The sequence below is a fragment of the Eulemur rufifrons genome, chromosome 19, assembly GCF_041146395.1.
Source record: "Eulemur rufifrons isolate Redbay chromosome 19, OSU_ERuf_1, whole genome shotgun sequence".
Classification (NCBI taxonomy): Eukaryota; Metazoa; Chordata; class Mammalia; order Primates; family Lemuridae; genus Eulemur; species Eulemur rufifrons.
Genome location: NC_091001.1, coordinates 48,822,407 through 48,838,611, shown reverse-complemented (window position 1 = coordinate 48,838,611; position 16,205 = coordinate 48,822,407).

The following is a 16,205-nucleotide window of genomic DNA, read 5'->3' as shown; positions in this document are numbered from 1 at the left end:
TTTATCCTGTGCCAGGCATTTTAAAGGTAAGTAGCTTACAGATGTGCCTTTTTAGGCCAACAGTGTCTTAAGCAATTTGGGATGTGGATACATTCAGGAGGAGCTTGCTCGCCCACAGACCCCACCGCTCTCTACAGTCTGTAATTAACCCCAGCTGCACACATTGCATCACTTCCCTGGCCCTGAGGCACATGCATTTATGACCCTGCAAGGTCGCGCTTGACCTTGAGTGGCATGACTGCCAGTGGCAGGAGGGGTGTGCTGCCAGCCTGCAGTCCTTCTCACTGGGTGATTTGGGGGTGCCCCCCGCCCCATCAGCAGCAGTATATGACGACTTGAGGCTCCCAGGCTCCCGAGGAAAGGCTGCCTCCCTGGTCCCTACAGGGCCCCCAGACACAGTACTGCACGGTACTGTCCTTGCTTTTCTCCTGTCCCTGCTTCGGATGGGCACTATCTGGGCTGCCCCTATTTCAGGGATTCCTTCCTCCTCCTCCCAGGACTCCATTCTCTGTGACTCTGTCCTCCCTCGAGGAAACACTGTTTTAGAGGGAGAGCAGACCTCTTCTCTCGGATAGGGTTGGAGGGAGCCCGAGGAACTCAACACCAGCTTGCAGGCAGCTATAAGCAGATTCCAGGTACGCCAGGGCCCAGGTCCTGGCTGCTATGCCAAAGACCAGAAACCTTAGACGGGAGAAAGAGTGCCATCTGGTGGTCATTTTTGGAGTAGCAGCAGAGAACTGGGACACTTTCATATTTTGTTCCGACTCTGTCCCACGACCTTGAACCAAGCAGGAAAAATCAGAGATCAGTGTAGCACCTCAGGACCACACCAGGCTAGGAACAACAAAAAAGGAATGCTAAAAGAAGTTGTTCAATGTAACGGAATTCAACTTGTACTCCCTAAATCTATTAAAATTTTAAAAGAAAAGGAAAATTTTTAAAGTTCTTCAAAGAAGGAAAATGATATAAATCAGAAACCCTGATCTACATAAAGAAACAAAAGGCATTATAGAAGTAATAAAGGCAAAACGAAATCTTTTCTTATTCTTAGTTGATCTAATATTCCACAATGTATGTGTCAATTACAGCTTATGGTAAGTGAGATGAATAACAGCAACGTGATAAAGGATGGGAAGGAGGAATTGTGAACACTGTTACAAAGTACCTGCACTACTTGTAGTACTTGTGAATTGGTATAGTGTTATTTAAAAGTGGATGTAGCCAGACACAGAAGGACAAATACTGTATGATTCCATTTATATAGGTAACTAGAGCAGGCAAATTTATACAAAGTATAGTAGAGGTTATAGTGGCTAGGATGAGAGAAGAACGGGGAATTATTGTCTAATGGGTACAGAGTTTCTGTTTAAGATAAAAAATTATGGAAATAGTGTTGATATTTATACGACACTGTGATTGTACTTAATGCCACTGGATTGTACACTTAAAAATGGTTAAAATGAGCTGGGCGAGGTGGCTCACACCTGTAATCCTAGCACTTTGGAAAGCCAAGGCAGGAGGATCACTTGAGTCCAGGAGTTCAAGACCACCCCAGGCAACATAGCAAGACCCCTGTCTCTACAAAAAGAAAAAAAAATTAGCCAGGCCTGGTGGCACATACCTGTAGTTCCAGCTACTCAGCAGGCTGAGGCAGAAGGATCCCCTAAGGTCAGGAATTCGAGGTTGCAGTGAGTTATGATCGCACCACTACACTCTAGCCTGGGCAACAGAGTGAGACCGTATCTGTTAAAAAAAAAAAAAAAAGTAACTTTGAGAGGTAGAGGCGGGAGGATACTTTGAGGCCAGGAGTTCGAGACCAGCCTGAGCAACACAGTGAGACCCCATCTCTACAAAAAGTAAAGATTAGCTGGGCATAGTGGTGTGCCCTGTAGTCCCAGCTACTTGGAAAGCTGAGGCAGGAGGATCTCTTGAGCCCAGGAGTTCAAGGTTACAGTGAGCTATGATAACACCACTGCACCTCAGCTCAGGCAACAGAGCAAGACCTTGTTTCATTAAAAAAAAAAAAAACACACACACACACACAAAAAGTGAAAGAATGAAGAAAGATACACCATGCCAAAACCAATCAAAAGAAAACTGGAATAACTATATTAATTTCAGACAAAGCAGACTTCAGAACAAAGAAAATATCATGGATAAAGAGGCAGTATGAAATGATAAAAGAGTCAATTCTCCAAAAGAATATAACAATCCTTAACCTACATCCACCTAACAACAGAGCACCAAAATATGTGAGGCAAAAACTAATGGAACTGCAATGAGAAATAGAAAAATCGACCATTTTAGTTGGAGACTTCAATACCCCTGCACCAGTAATTGACCCATCCATCAGGCAGAAAATTATTAAGGATATAGTTTAACTGAACAGCACCATCAATCAATTGTACCTGATTGTCATTTACACAATATTTCATCCAACAAAAGCAGAATACACATTCTTCTCAAGCTCACATGTAACATTCACCAAGATAAACCATATTCAGATCCACAAAACGTGCCTCAACAAATTTTCAAGAATAGAAAACATACAAAGTATGTCCTTAGACCACAATGGAATAAAACTAAAAATCAGTAACAGAAAAACAGCCAAAAAAAATCCCAAAACATTTAGAGATTAAACAAGTCTAAATATTCAAAATAAATATGTCAAAGAAGAGATATAAAGAGAAATTTTTAAATATCTTGAACTAAATGAAAATGAAAATACAACTTATCCACATTTGTGGGATGAAGTGAAAGCAGTGAGCTGGGCACAATGGCTTACGCCTGTAACCCCAGCACTTTGAGAGGCCAAGATGGGAGGATTGCTTGAAGCCAGGAGTTCAAGACCAGCCCAGGTAAACATAGCACATAGCAAGACCCTATCTCTACAAAAAATAAGAAATTAAAAAACTTTGGCTGGGTGTGGTGGCTCACACCTGTAATCCCAGCACTTTGAGAGGCCAAGACTAGAGGATTACTTGAGGTCGGGGTTTGAGACTAGCCTGAGCAAAGTGAGACCCCATCTCTACAAAAAATAGAAAAATTAGCTGGGCATGGTGGTGCACACCTATAGTCCCAGCTACTTGGGCGACTGAGGCAGGAGGGTCTCTGGAGCCCAGAAGTTTGAAGTTGCAATGAGCTATGATGATACCACTGCATTCTGTCTCAGGCAACAGAGACTTTGTCTCCATTAAAAAAATTTTAAAAATAAATAAATAAATATAGGCCGGGCGTGGTGGCTCACGCCTGTAATCCTAGCACTCTGGGAGGCCGAGGCGGGTGGATCGCTCAAGGTCCGGAGTTCAAGATGAGTCTGAGCAAGAGTGAGATCCTGTCTCTACTAAAAATAGAAAGAAATTACCTGGCCAACTAAAAAATATATATAGAAAATATTAGTCGGGCATCGTGGCACATGCCTGTAGTCCCAGCTACTCGGGAAGTTGAGGCAGTAGGATCGCTTAAACCCAGGAGTTTGAGGTTGCTGTGAGCTAGGCTGACGCCACGGCACTCGCTCTAGCCCGGGCAACAGAGTAAGACTCTATCTCAAAAAAATAAATAAATAAACAAACATAAATAAATAAAAAAAATTCTTCAGGCAGGCTCATGCCTGTGGTCCTAGCTCCTCAGGTGGCTGAGGCAGGAGGATCACTTGAGCCTAGGAGTTCAAGGTTGCAGTGAGCTATGATCCTAACACTGAACAAAAAGCAGTGCTTAAATGGAAATTTATAGCATTGAGTACATTGAATATCAGCAGAAAATATAATAGAAAAGACAAAAGATCTAAAATTCAATAAAATCAGCTTCTATTTTATGAAACTAGAAAAAGAAGAGCAGTATCAGCCTAAGCAAGAAAAGAATAAAAATTAGAGCAGAAATCAATAAAACTGAAAACAGGAAACCAGTACCAAAAAACATCAATGAAAACAAAAGCTGGCTCCATGAAAAGACCAGGCAAATTAATAAACCTCTAGCTAGGCTAACCAAGAAAAACAGAGAAAAGACAAAAATTACTAATAATAGAAATAAAAGAAGTTTCATCACTGCTGAGCCCATGGACATTAAAAAGATAATAGAGGAATATTATGAATAACAACCCTAAGCCCACAAATTTGATGATATAAATGAAATAGACCAATTCCTTGAAAGACATAAACTAACAGAACTCACAAGGAGAAATAGATAATCCAAATAGGCCTATGTCTATTAAAGAAATTGAATTAATAATAACAACTTTCCATAAAAGAAAGTACCAAACCCAGAGAATTTCACTGGTGAAGTCTACCAAACATTTTTTTTTTTTTTAATGATATCAATTCTCTGTAATCTTTTCCAGAAAATAGAAGCAGAGACAATACTCCTGTTCTGTGTCTTGTTAGATTCTTTGTCTATTTAGCATCCATTAGTTACAGGGCCAAACTAATGGCCACAGTTGTTAGCACCTGTTAATAGAGTATGTGACCCAGAGTCCATACTCTGAGCCACCCTTTTTATCTAGTTCTCACACATCAAGACATTTTCCCTGCCCTAAATCAACCCAGGGTCAGGTACCAGACAACTAGGGACAGGCCCTATGCCCCAAAGCCCACTGGAATTATTCCAACCAGCCGATCCCAAGCTGTATCCCTTGCCTGTCTTGCCTTTCCCACGGAAAGCCCACGGAAGGCTCTGGGTCAGGCTTTCCCCTCGCTCCCTCTGCCTCCTGACCTACTTCGGTGCTTCCCCTCTTTTCCTGGGAAACATAAGTAATAAATTCTTCTTTCAAAGGCAAGTTGTCTCAGTGCCTGTCACCTTACCATACCTAATGAAAACAAATCCCAAGTACACATTTTAGAATAACTTCCTAACTTGTTGAATGAGGTCAGCCTTACCCTAATACCAAAACCAGATAAAAACATTATAAGAAAGGAAAACTACAGATCAATATCTCTCATGAACATAGATGCAAAAATCCTCAACAAAACATTAGCAAATCAAATTCAACAGTATATAAAAAGAATTATACACCATGACTAAGTGGGATTTACTCCAGGTATGCAAGGCTGGTTCAACATTCAAAATCAATTAATATAATCCATCACATCAACAAGATAAAAAAGAAAAATCATATGATCACATCAATTGATGCAGAAAAATGCATTTGACAAAACCAGCACTCATTCATGATAAATGAGCACCCACTCTCAGCAAACTGGGAATAGAGAGGAACTTCCTCAAATTGAAAAAGAACATCTACAAAAAAAATCTACAGCTAACCTCATACATAATGGTGAGAAACTAGATACTTTCCCATAAAATCAAAAACAAGGAAAGGATATCCACTCTTATCACTCCTATGAAACATCATACTGAAAGTCCTAGGTTATGCAATAATACAAGAAGGGAGTGGGGAAAGTATATGGATTGGTAAGGAAAAACTGTTTTTGCTCACAGATGACATGAATGTCTCTGCACCCAGGGAATAAAAAACAACCTCCTAAAACTATTAAGCATTATAGCAAAGTTGCAGGATAGGAGGTTAATATGCAAAAGTCAATTGCACGGCACTCTAGCCTGGGTGACAAAGCAAGAGGGCCTGTTTCCAAAAAAAAAAAAAAAAAAGTCAATTGCCCTTCCTATATACTAGCATGAACCATTGGAATTTGAAATTTAAAACACAATATCAGCCAAGCATGGTGGCTCATGCCTACAATCCTAGCACTTTAGGAGGCTGAGGCAAGAGGATTGCTTGACCCCAGGAGTTCAAGATCAGCCTGGGCAACACAGTGAGACCCTGTCTTTACAAAAAAAAAAAAATAGAAAAATTAACTGGATTTGGAGGTACACACCTGTAGCCCCAGCTACTCAGGAGACTGAGGCAGGAGGATCACTTGAGCCCTGGTGCTGGAGGCTACAGTGAGCTATGATGATGCCACTGCACTGTAGCCCAGGCAACAGAGTGAGACCCTGTCTCCAAAAAATAAAATAAAATAAATTACCATTTGCATTAGTACCAAAAAAGAAAAAAGAAAGAAATATTTAGGAATAAATCTAACAAAAATAAATGGAGAGATATTCCATGTTCATGAATGAGAAGAATCAACATTGTTAAGATGTCAATTCTTCCCAACCTGATCTATATATTTGAGAAAATCCCAATGAAAAATCCTGGCAGCTTATTTTGTAGATATCTACAAACTGATTCTTAAGTTTATATGGAAAGGCAAAAGACCCAGAATAATCAACACAATATTAAAGAGGAAGAACAAAGTTAGAGGACTGACACTATCTAACTTCAATACTTACTTAGAAAGCTGCAATAATCAAAGTGGCATGGTATTGGCAAAAGAATAGACAAATAGATTAATGGAACAGAACAGAGAGCCTTGAAATAGATACACACATATATAGTAATCTAATCCTTGACAAGGGAAGCAAAGGCAATTCAATGGAGAAAAGACAGTCTTTTCAACAAATAGTTGGGAACAATTGAACATCCATATGCAAAAAAATCTAGACACATAACTTACACCTTTAATAAAAATTAATTCAAAATGGATCATAGACCTAAGTGTAAAATGCAAAACTGTAAAACTTCTAGAAGATAACATAGGAGAAAATCTAGGCAACCTGGGATAGCAATGAGTTTTTAGATTCAACACCAAAAGCATAATTCGTGAAAGAATAAATGATAAATTGGACTTCATTAAAATTAAAAACTTCTGCCCTGCAAAAGACTCTGTGAATAGAATGAAAGACAAGCCACAGACTAAGGGAAAATATTTGCAAAACACTTATCTGATAAAGAACTTATAACCAAAAAATACCAAAAATTCTTAAAACTCAACAATAAGAAAAGAAACAACCCATTAAAAAAAATGGGCAAAAGCTCTAAACATATCTCACCAAAGAATATATATAGATGTCAAATAAGTGTATGAAAAGCTGTTCCATATCATATGTCATTAGGGAACTGCAAATGAAAACATCAATGAGATACCACCGCACATCTATTAGAATGCTAAAATTTAAAAAAACGAAAACCTGACAATACCAAAGGCTGGTGAGTATGTGGAGCAATAGGAACTTTCATTTATTGCTGGTTGGGAGTTCAAAATGACACAGCCATTTTGAAAGAGAGTTCGGCAGTTTCTTATAACACTAAACATAGTCTTACCATACAATCCAGCAATCACACTCTTAGCTATTTACTCAATTGAATTGAAAACTTATGTCTCACCAAAGCCTGCACATAAATCCTTATAGCAGCTCTATTCATAATTGCCAAAAGCTGGGGACAACCAAGATGTCCTGCAATAGGTGACTAGATAAACAAACTGTGGCACAACCATACAATGAAATATTATTAAGTGAATTTAAAAAGTGAGCTATCAAGCCAAGAAAGGACGTTGGAGGAACCTTAAACGCATGCTGCTAAGTGAAAGAAGCTCATCTGAAAAGGCTGTATGATTCCAACTGTGTGACATTCTGGGAAAGGCAAAACTATAGAGATGGTAAAAAGATCAGTGGTTGGCAGGGGAGGGAAGGGATAAATCAGGGAGGCACAGGGGGTTTAGTGCAGTGAAGCTCGTCTGCATGATGCTGTAATGATGAATACATGACACACACTTGGCAAGACCCATACAACTGTGCAACGCAAAGAATCACCTTTATGTAAACTGTGGACTTTGGCTAATAATAACATATTAATATTGATTTATTAATTGCAACAAATGTAGCACAGTAATGCAAGATGTTAATAATAGGAGAAACTCTGGGTGGCAGTTGTATGGGAACTTCCTTTACTATCTACTATTTTTCTGTAAATCTAAAACTGTCCTAAAAATAGTCTATTATTTTAAAAAACAGATGAAGCTTAAACTGATGGATAGTGTTGTGACGTAAATGTCCAGACAGACGTGTTTTTCCCTGGTATTTCCTGCTACCCGGTGACCCTGCCTACCCAGACGGCTAGACCAAGGGTCCTCCATTGATTCACGGGGTGGGGGGCGGTGATTACAGAGGATCAAGGATCAAGAATGTTCGAATCTTGACGTTGGTGCTTCCCAAATCCAAAGATGATTTAGAAGACTATTCAATCAGTCTGTGTAAGGTTTTCCCTTTGAAAAGTAAGAAAAAAATGTTCTGGACTGCGAGATACAGAAAGACTGAGAGAGTAGGGGTGAGGGGAATGGTGACGAGGACTAAGAGAAGCAGGAAGGTGGAAATGAAAGAGATCTGAGAGGGGCCCGAGCTACAGGAGAAGCCAGAGGAGACAGCCCAGAGAGGTTTGGGTGGGGTCTGAGGGCAGAGAGACCTCTCCCACCTCTCCTGGACAGACCCTGGGGCTGGGAGGCCTGGGAGCTCTCTGGCACCGAGCATGGCAGGGGCACAGTAGTGAGGAGAGGCCCAAGGCAGCCCCAGAACCTTGTTATCCCTGGCTGGTGTGGGAGGAGAAGCAGCCAGCTTTCTCCTGGAGAAAGGAGCTTTGACAAAACCAGGCCTGTGGAGGCCCTCAGTGAGAAGCCACAGCACAGCAGGGACCTTCGTGGCCCAGAACAGTGTGCGCCTGGGTGGGCGCCAGCCCCACAGACGACAATAAGGACGGGTCCCCTCCTCACCCCTAGTCCCCACCCTACTGCCAGGACCCTCTGCACACTCCTCCAAATCACACAAATCCTAGCAGTTGATCCTATTCACTGAAAAATAGGAATTAGGGTGAGTTTTGTTTGGATTTATTTGGTTTTGGGGGGTTTTCTTAGACAGAGTCTGGCTCTGTCGCCCAGGCTAGAGTGCAGTGGCGTCTTCATAGCTCACTGCATCCTCAAACTCCTGGGCTCAAGAGATTGTCGTGCTTCAGCCTCCCAAATAGCTGGGCACCACCACATCTGACTAATTTTTCTATTTTTCATAGAGACGGGATCTTGCTCTTGCTCAGGCTGGTTTCAAACTCCTCAAGTGATTCTCCCACCTCAGCCTCCCAGAGTGCTAGGATCACAGGCCACCATGCCTGGCCTTTTTTTTTGTTTTATAATACAGAAAGTTACGTTCTTTGTGCATCTGAGTTTGTGGGCTAGAATTCACTCACACAAAGGATCAGCCCAACCATCTTTGTTCTGGCCTCTAGGTGTTCTCTCTCATTTGCTGCTCTTCAGTACTCTTCTCATCAAAAGCATTCATCATACTTTTAAAAAATGCCTTCGAGAAAAGAGAAAAATGGGATATTTTTCTTCAAGAGCAGAATGCTTCCTCCCTTAAAACAGGGTATGTAGCAGCACATTCAGAGGTGCGCTTTAAGCCAGAATCTGAAATGCCTTCCTTGATAATGGAATCTTCCCAGGGAGCAGCAGTTCTTATAAATGACATTTCTGATACGCAAAAAAAAAGGGTGAAGAGAAAAAATTAGCTCAGTATCTTTGCTGTCTTTGGTAACAAGAATGATCTGAACAGATCGCTCCCATCCCCAGAAGCTTTTCAGTGTGGACGGTTCTACCCGCCTTCGGTCCTGCCCCACCCTCCCCATTCCAAGCCTGCCTTTCCCCCTGGTGCTTGCAGTGCGGCTTAATTATCATACTTTTCTTACCCTGTATAGTGTCCTGATTGGATGATTATATAAATATGAACTATATGTTTAGGGGGAGAGAAGACATGAGACACAGGACTAAGACTTCATTGTAATTGAGAGTAGTTAACTTTTATTGGGGGCTTGCTCTGTGCCAGTTTTTCCATTTACTAACCCTTGTAGTCCTGACAAGCCTATGAAAGAGATGCCATTACTATTCCCATTTTAAAAATGGGGATAATTAGGATACAGAAGCACAAAGAAATTAAACAATTTGTTCAGGAAGGCCACACATACAGGAATCAAACACCAGAGACCATGCTTGTAAGAACTATGCTATACTGCCTTCCATTAGGTAGGACTTATTTAATGATATATACATATTTTACTTACTTTTCACACAGTACTACCAGTTAGATGTTATCCCCATTTTCAGATGAGGAAACTGCAGACCAAAGTGATTTTCCCCCAAGACACCAGTTATTCAGGGGTAGACATGAAATTCCATTTTCAGAGAATATTCCACTAGAATGCAAGCTCAGTGAGGCAGAGGTTTTTTGCTTTTTCTCATTGTTGTTTCCCCAACAGTGTTCGTACTTAATACATATTTGTTGAATAAATGAATACTTCCACTGCTAAAATTTCAGAAATACAGCAAAAAATATCATCAGGAGATTAGAGCCATGGATTTATTCAAGCAACCTTAATTTCAACGTGTAATATCCAGAGGTCTCCCCCATCATTTTTAGCACAATCTCTTCAGTTTACATATGAGGGGGGTTATCTGATGTACATCTGCCCAGTCTAACTGCTGTCTTGTTCCAGAAAGGATTTAAGGTGGTTTACAGGTTTATAACAGGACAGAAATTAAAACTGAGGCAAAAGTAGGATAGAGATGGGGAAACACTTCAGGACATTGTCTGGGCAAGGCCTTCTTGAGTGATACCCCAGGCACACTGGCAAGCACAGGCAACCAAAGCAAAATTGGACAAATGGGATCACGTCAAACTAAAAAGCTTCTGCACAGCAAAGGAAATAATCAACAAAGTGAAGAGACAACCCACAGTATGAGAGAAAATATTGGCAAAGTATCTATCTGACAAGGGATTAAAAACTAGAATATATAAGGACCTCCAACAACTCCGTAGGAAAAAAATCAAATAATCCAATTAAACAATGGGCCAAAGGCTGGGCGTGGTGGCTCACGCCTATAATCCTAGCACTCTGGGAGGCCGAGGCATTGGCCTTGGATAGTTTGAGCTCCGGAGTTCGAGTCCAGCCTGGGCAACATAGCAAGACCCTGTCTCAATTAAAAAGAAACACAAACATCACATTGTGCACATAAATATATACAATAAAAGAATAAATAATTTTTTTTAAAGTAACTTGATTGCTTAGATCCAGGATTGGCAACTTTTCTCTTACAAAAGGACAGATGGCCAATAGTCTTCGCAGGCCATGCAATCCCTGCTGTAACTATTCAACTCTGCCGTTGTAGGACAAAAGCAGTCACAGACAATATGTAAATGAACAAGATAGCTGTGTCTCAATAAAACTTTATTTATGAGCTCTGCAATTTGAATTACATATAATTTTCACAAATCCTGCAATACAATTCTTCCTTTGATTTTTTTCAACCGTTTAAAATGTAAAAACCGGCCGGGCGCGGTGGCTCACGCCTGTAATCCTAGCACTCTGGGAGGCCGAGGTGGGCGGATCGTTTGAGCTCAGGAGTTCGAGACCAGCCTGAGCAAGAGCGAGACCCCATCTCTACTAAAAATAGAAAGAAATTATATGGACAGCTAAAAATATATATAGAAAAAATTAGCCGGGCATGGTGGCGCATGCCTGTAGTCCCAGCTACTCGGGAGGCTGAGACAGGAGGATCGCTTGAGCTCAGGAGTCTGAGGTTGCTGTGAGCTAGGCTGACGCCACGGCACTCACTCTAGCCTGGGCAACAGAGTAAGACTCTGTCTCCAAAAAAAAAATAAAAAAATAAAAAATAAAATGTAAAAACCATTCTAACCTTCCAAGTCCTATAAAAACACACAGCAGGTTATATTTGCCCTGCTGGCAATCATCTGCCAACCCCTGGCTTAGATTGCCCTTTTTTTTTTTTTTTTTTTTTGAAATAGGGTCTCTCTCTGTAGCCTGGGCTAAAGTGCAGTGGTGTCATCATAGCTCACAGCAACCTCAAACTCCAGGTCTCAAGCAATCCTCCTGCCTCAGCCTCCTGAGTAGCTGGGACCATGGGCGCAAGATAGCACGGCCGGCTAATTTTTCTATTTTTTGTAGAGATGGGATCTCACTCTTGCTCAGGCTGGTCTTGAACTCCTGGCCTCAAGTAATCCTTCCACCTTGGCCTCCCAATGTGCTAGGATTACATGTGTGAACCACCACACCTAGATTACCCAGATTACTATTTTTAAACTAGCCAAGAGATGGAAAACATCTCCCCAAAATCATAGCTTATGTTTTACATTCATTGAACTGTGAGCCTTTGGGCAATCATTCTGCCCACTGTGACTCCTCCTATCTATTTCAGTGTGACAGAGCCATCTCCTCATTTGTGGGAGAAAGCTCGCCTTTCTGTTCTCTGCAGCAGTGGCTGTGTGGGCAGCCATGCCAAAGCTGGCCCAGATCATTTGGAAGCAAGTTATAAAGAAGGGAGGGCAGAACACAGTTCCCAAGGGTCCTCTGGGTGTCCTAACTGCTTTGTGCCTGGGGTTGCTGGCTGTCCTGGTGTTGTTACTCTGTGGGTGGAGGCAGGAAGCAGGCTCTAACTTTGGGGGGCAGCTGGAAGAAGGTACTGGCTCATGGAATACGGGTGGGAGGGCTGACCTGTTGGTTGGTTTGGAAGCCAGCTTACAAAAAGGCCAGCTGCCAGGCTTGATTTTACATTATTACTCTAATGCCTTTTGTCTTAGTATTAAAAACTGTTATGTAAAAATATAGTGACATCACCATCAAGGAAGGTAAGGAGCACCCCAGCTGGTACCTTAGCTTAGCTTCTATCATTCCTGCCACAGAATCAAAGGCAGAGGAAACCTGCATAAAAGCCTTACATTTTGTGATGGTTCAGAGTTCAAGGTTTGGAGTTAGGCCTGCTAGTTACTAGCTCTCAGATCTCAGTCAACTTACTTAAAGCTGCAGGCTGCACTCCACTGCCATGGCTGCTGAGAATAATCCCTATTAGTCTGTCATCTAAGGGTCAGTCCTTCCAGATCCTTCTACCTGGGGAAGAGCTGGATTGGCCAAGCTTGGTAACATGGCAGCACCCTGGTTGCAAGTGGCAAAGTGTCTGGCTCCCTTTCAGTCTCTTTTTTCTTTCTTTCTTTCTTTCGTTCTTTCTTTCTTTTTTTAGAGACAGGGTCTCACTCTGTTGCCTGGAACTCCTGGGCTCAAGAGATCCTCCCACCTCAGCCTCCTGAGTAGCTGGGACCAGAGGGGCACGCCACCACACCCAGCTCCCCTGCCAGTTTCTACCTTGCCTACTCTCAAAGCACATGCACTGGGAGATTGTCCACAGTAGGAAAGGGTACAGCAAAAAATGGCACATTCACTATAAATACATTATAGAATCATTGCAAAATAGTAGGTAATGACATAGAAAAATATCATATATTGTTAAGTTAAATAAAAACAGATTGTAAAAGAATGCATACTATATACATATGTGTGTATATATATTTTATACATATGTATATATAAATTATTAGGAATGAGGAAGATGAAAACAAAAAATTAAAAGTAGATCTACTTCTGGCGATACAATGGTATGCTTATGGGTAGCTTTTATTTTCTCATTTTTGCTTTTCTATTTATTCCAAATGTTTACAGAAGTAAGTAGAATACTATCTTAGTCTGCCTTGTGCTGCTATAACAGAATACCACAAGCTGAGTGATTTATAATGAATAGAAATTTATTTCTCAGAGTTCTGGAGGCTGGAAAGTCCAAGATCAAGGCTCTGACAGGTCATGGCCTGGGCCCTCTGCTACCAAGATGGCACCTTGCATGCTGTGTGCTCTGGAGGAGAGGAATGCTATGTCCTCACATGGCAGAAGAGCAGGCAAGAAAACCCACTCCTGCAAGCCCTTTGAATAGCCCCATTAATCCATTTGTGAGGGCTCATGACCAACACCTCCCAAAAGGCTCCACCTCCCAACACAGTTGCATTAGAGATTAAGTTTCCAATACGTGAATTTTGGAGAGGACACATTCAAATCATAGCAGATACCCACTACGATGGTTATAATCAAAAAGACAGACAATAACAAGGCTGTAGAGAAATTGGAACCCTCATACACTGATGGTGGGAATGTAAAATGGTGCAACCACTTCGGAAAACAGTTTGGCTAAATGGTTCCCTAAATGGTTTACCACAGAGTTACCATATGGCCCAGTAATTCCGCTCCTAGGAAAATTCTCAAGAGAAATAAAAACATATGTTCATATAAAAACTTGTACCTAATGAAAGGATAAACACAATGTGGTACATACATACAATGGAATATTATTCAGCCTTAAAAAGGAATGAAATTCTAACACATGCTACAACATGGATGAATCTTGAAGATAACATGCTAAGTAAAATGAGCCAGTCACAAAACAACAAATACAATTCCACTTATATGAGGTACTTAGAATAGGCAAATTCATAGAGACGGAAAGTACAATGGTGGTTGCTAGGGGCTGAGGGGAGGAGGATTGGAGAGTTACTGTTTAATGGGTACAGAGTTAAGGAAGATGAAAATACTTAGGAGATGGATGGTGGTGATGGTTGCACCAGAATGTGAATGTACTTCATGCCATTGACCTGTACGCTTAGAAATGGTAAAAAAGGAGGCTGGGCATGGTGGCTCACGCCTGTGATCCTACACTTTGGGAGGCTGAAGTGGGAGGACTCTAAAAAAGATAGAAAAATTAGCCAGGCGTGGTGCCTGTAGTGCCGGCTACTCCGGAGGCAGAGGCAGGAGGATTGCTTCAGCCCAGGAGTTTGAGGCTGCAGTGAGCTATGATGACAACACTGCACTCTACCCAGGGTGACAGAGTGAGACCCTGTATCAGAGAAAAAAAAAAAAGAAATGGTAAAAATAGTAAATGTTATGTTATCTTTTACCACAATTTTTAAAATTCATTACCAAAAATTAAAAAAAAATCAAAGAAGTAGAAATAAAGCATACAAATATAGTTCCATAAATTTAAGGAAATTATTTTATCATTATTATTATTTTTTTTTTTTTAGAGATAGAGTCTCACTCTTCCCCAGGCTGGTCTCAAACTCCTGATCTCAAGCTATCCTCCTGCCTCGGCCTCCCAGAGTGCTAGGATTACAGATGTGAGCCACCATGCCCAGCCCAGAAATTATTTTATACATTGCATAAAATATTCTGTAATAACAAAAAAGCTATAATGGTAAATTTTATATTATGTATATTTTACCACAATAAAAAGAATATACGTGAACGTTCACAGCAACACTATTCACAATAGCCAAAAAGTGGAAACAACCCAAATGTCCATCAACTGATGAATAAGCAAAATGTGCTATATCCATGCAATAGAATATTATTTGGCAATAAAAAGAAACAAAGCACTGATACATGCTACAACATGGATGAACCTTGAAAACACGGTGCTAAGTGAAACAACAAGACACAAAAGGCCACATGTTGCATGACTCCATTTACATGAAATGGCTAGAGCAGGCCAATCTGCAGAAACAAAAAGCAGATTGGTGATTGTCAGGGGCTGGCCACATTTCCCCTGCACGGCACGGGCGCGGGGGGATGTGAGTGGCTGCTGTTAGCAGGGTTTCTTTTCGGGGTGATGAAAATGTTCTAAAATTGATTGTGGTGATGGTTGCATAACTTTATGGATCTACTAAAAGCCATGAATTGTACAATGTAAATGGATGAATTGTATGTATGTGAATTCTGTCTCAATAAAGCTGTTGCCAAAAACAGTGGGGGGGGGGAACATCTCGAAATAATCAATGACGACATAAGCAATTTTAAGTGATTTTGAAATGCTAAAGGGTAGAGACACAGATTAAATAGTAAAACAACCAAAACAAATATTAAAACCATCCAAATCCAGGGCTGGGTTCTCCTTGAGAGGCCGTATTGATCAAACAGCCTTTGGTCACCCAGGACGTGGGCACTGTCTGGTACAAGGTCAGCAGCGGGCAGCGGCCCGGAGGCAGTCCCAGCAAGGTTTCAGACTGAGAAGCAGTCAGGAGAAAACTGCAGAAGGGCAGGCTTTTTCCAGAGTGTGTACATAGGAGGCTTACCCTAGATTTGGCTATTCACGACGTTTTAAAGATATATAGAATTTCACATCAAAATCTTATGTGCCTCCTCCCCCAACCAAAAAATCCCAGGTGTGATTATAGGCTGGAGCAGAGGGCCGTGGAACCCCCAGCTCTTATGGCGCCCACTGCCCCTACCACCTTCTCCCTGGGTGGCTGCTCTCACTTCCTTTGCCTGCCTGGACCTTAAGGCACACCTCGACCCACACCCACCCTTAGGGTTTCCAAGGAAAATACGGGAGATTCCTCTGCAACCCTCCACTTTGGAGAAAGAAAAAGAGAGAGGATTGCCTGGTGGCTTCTTTTCACCTTTAAGAAATGTTCTGCAATTCTTGGCTAAATTTAAAATGTGA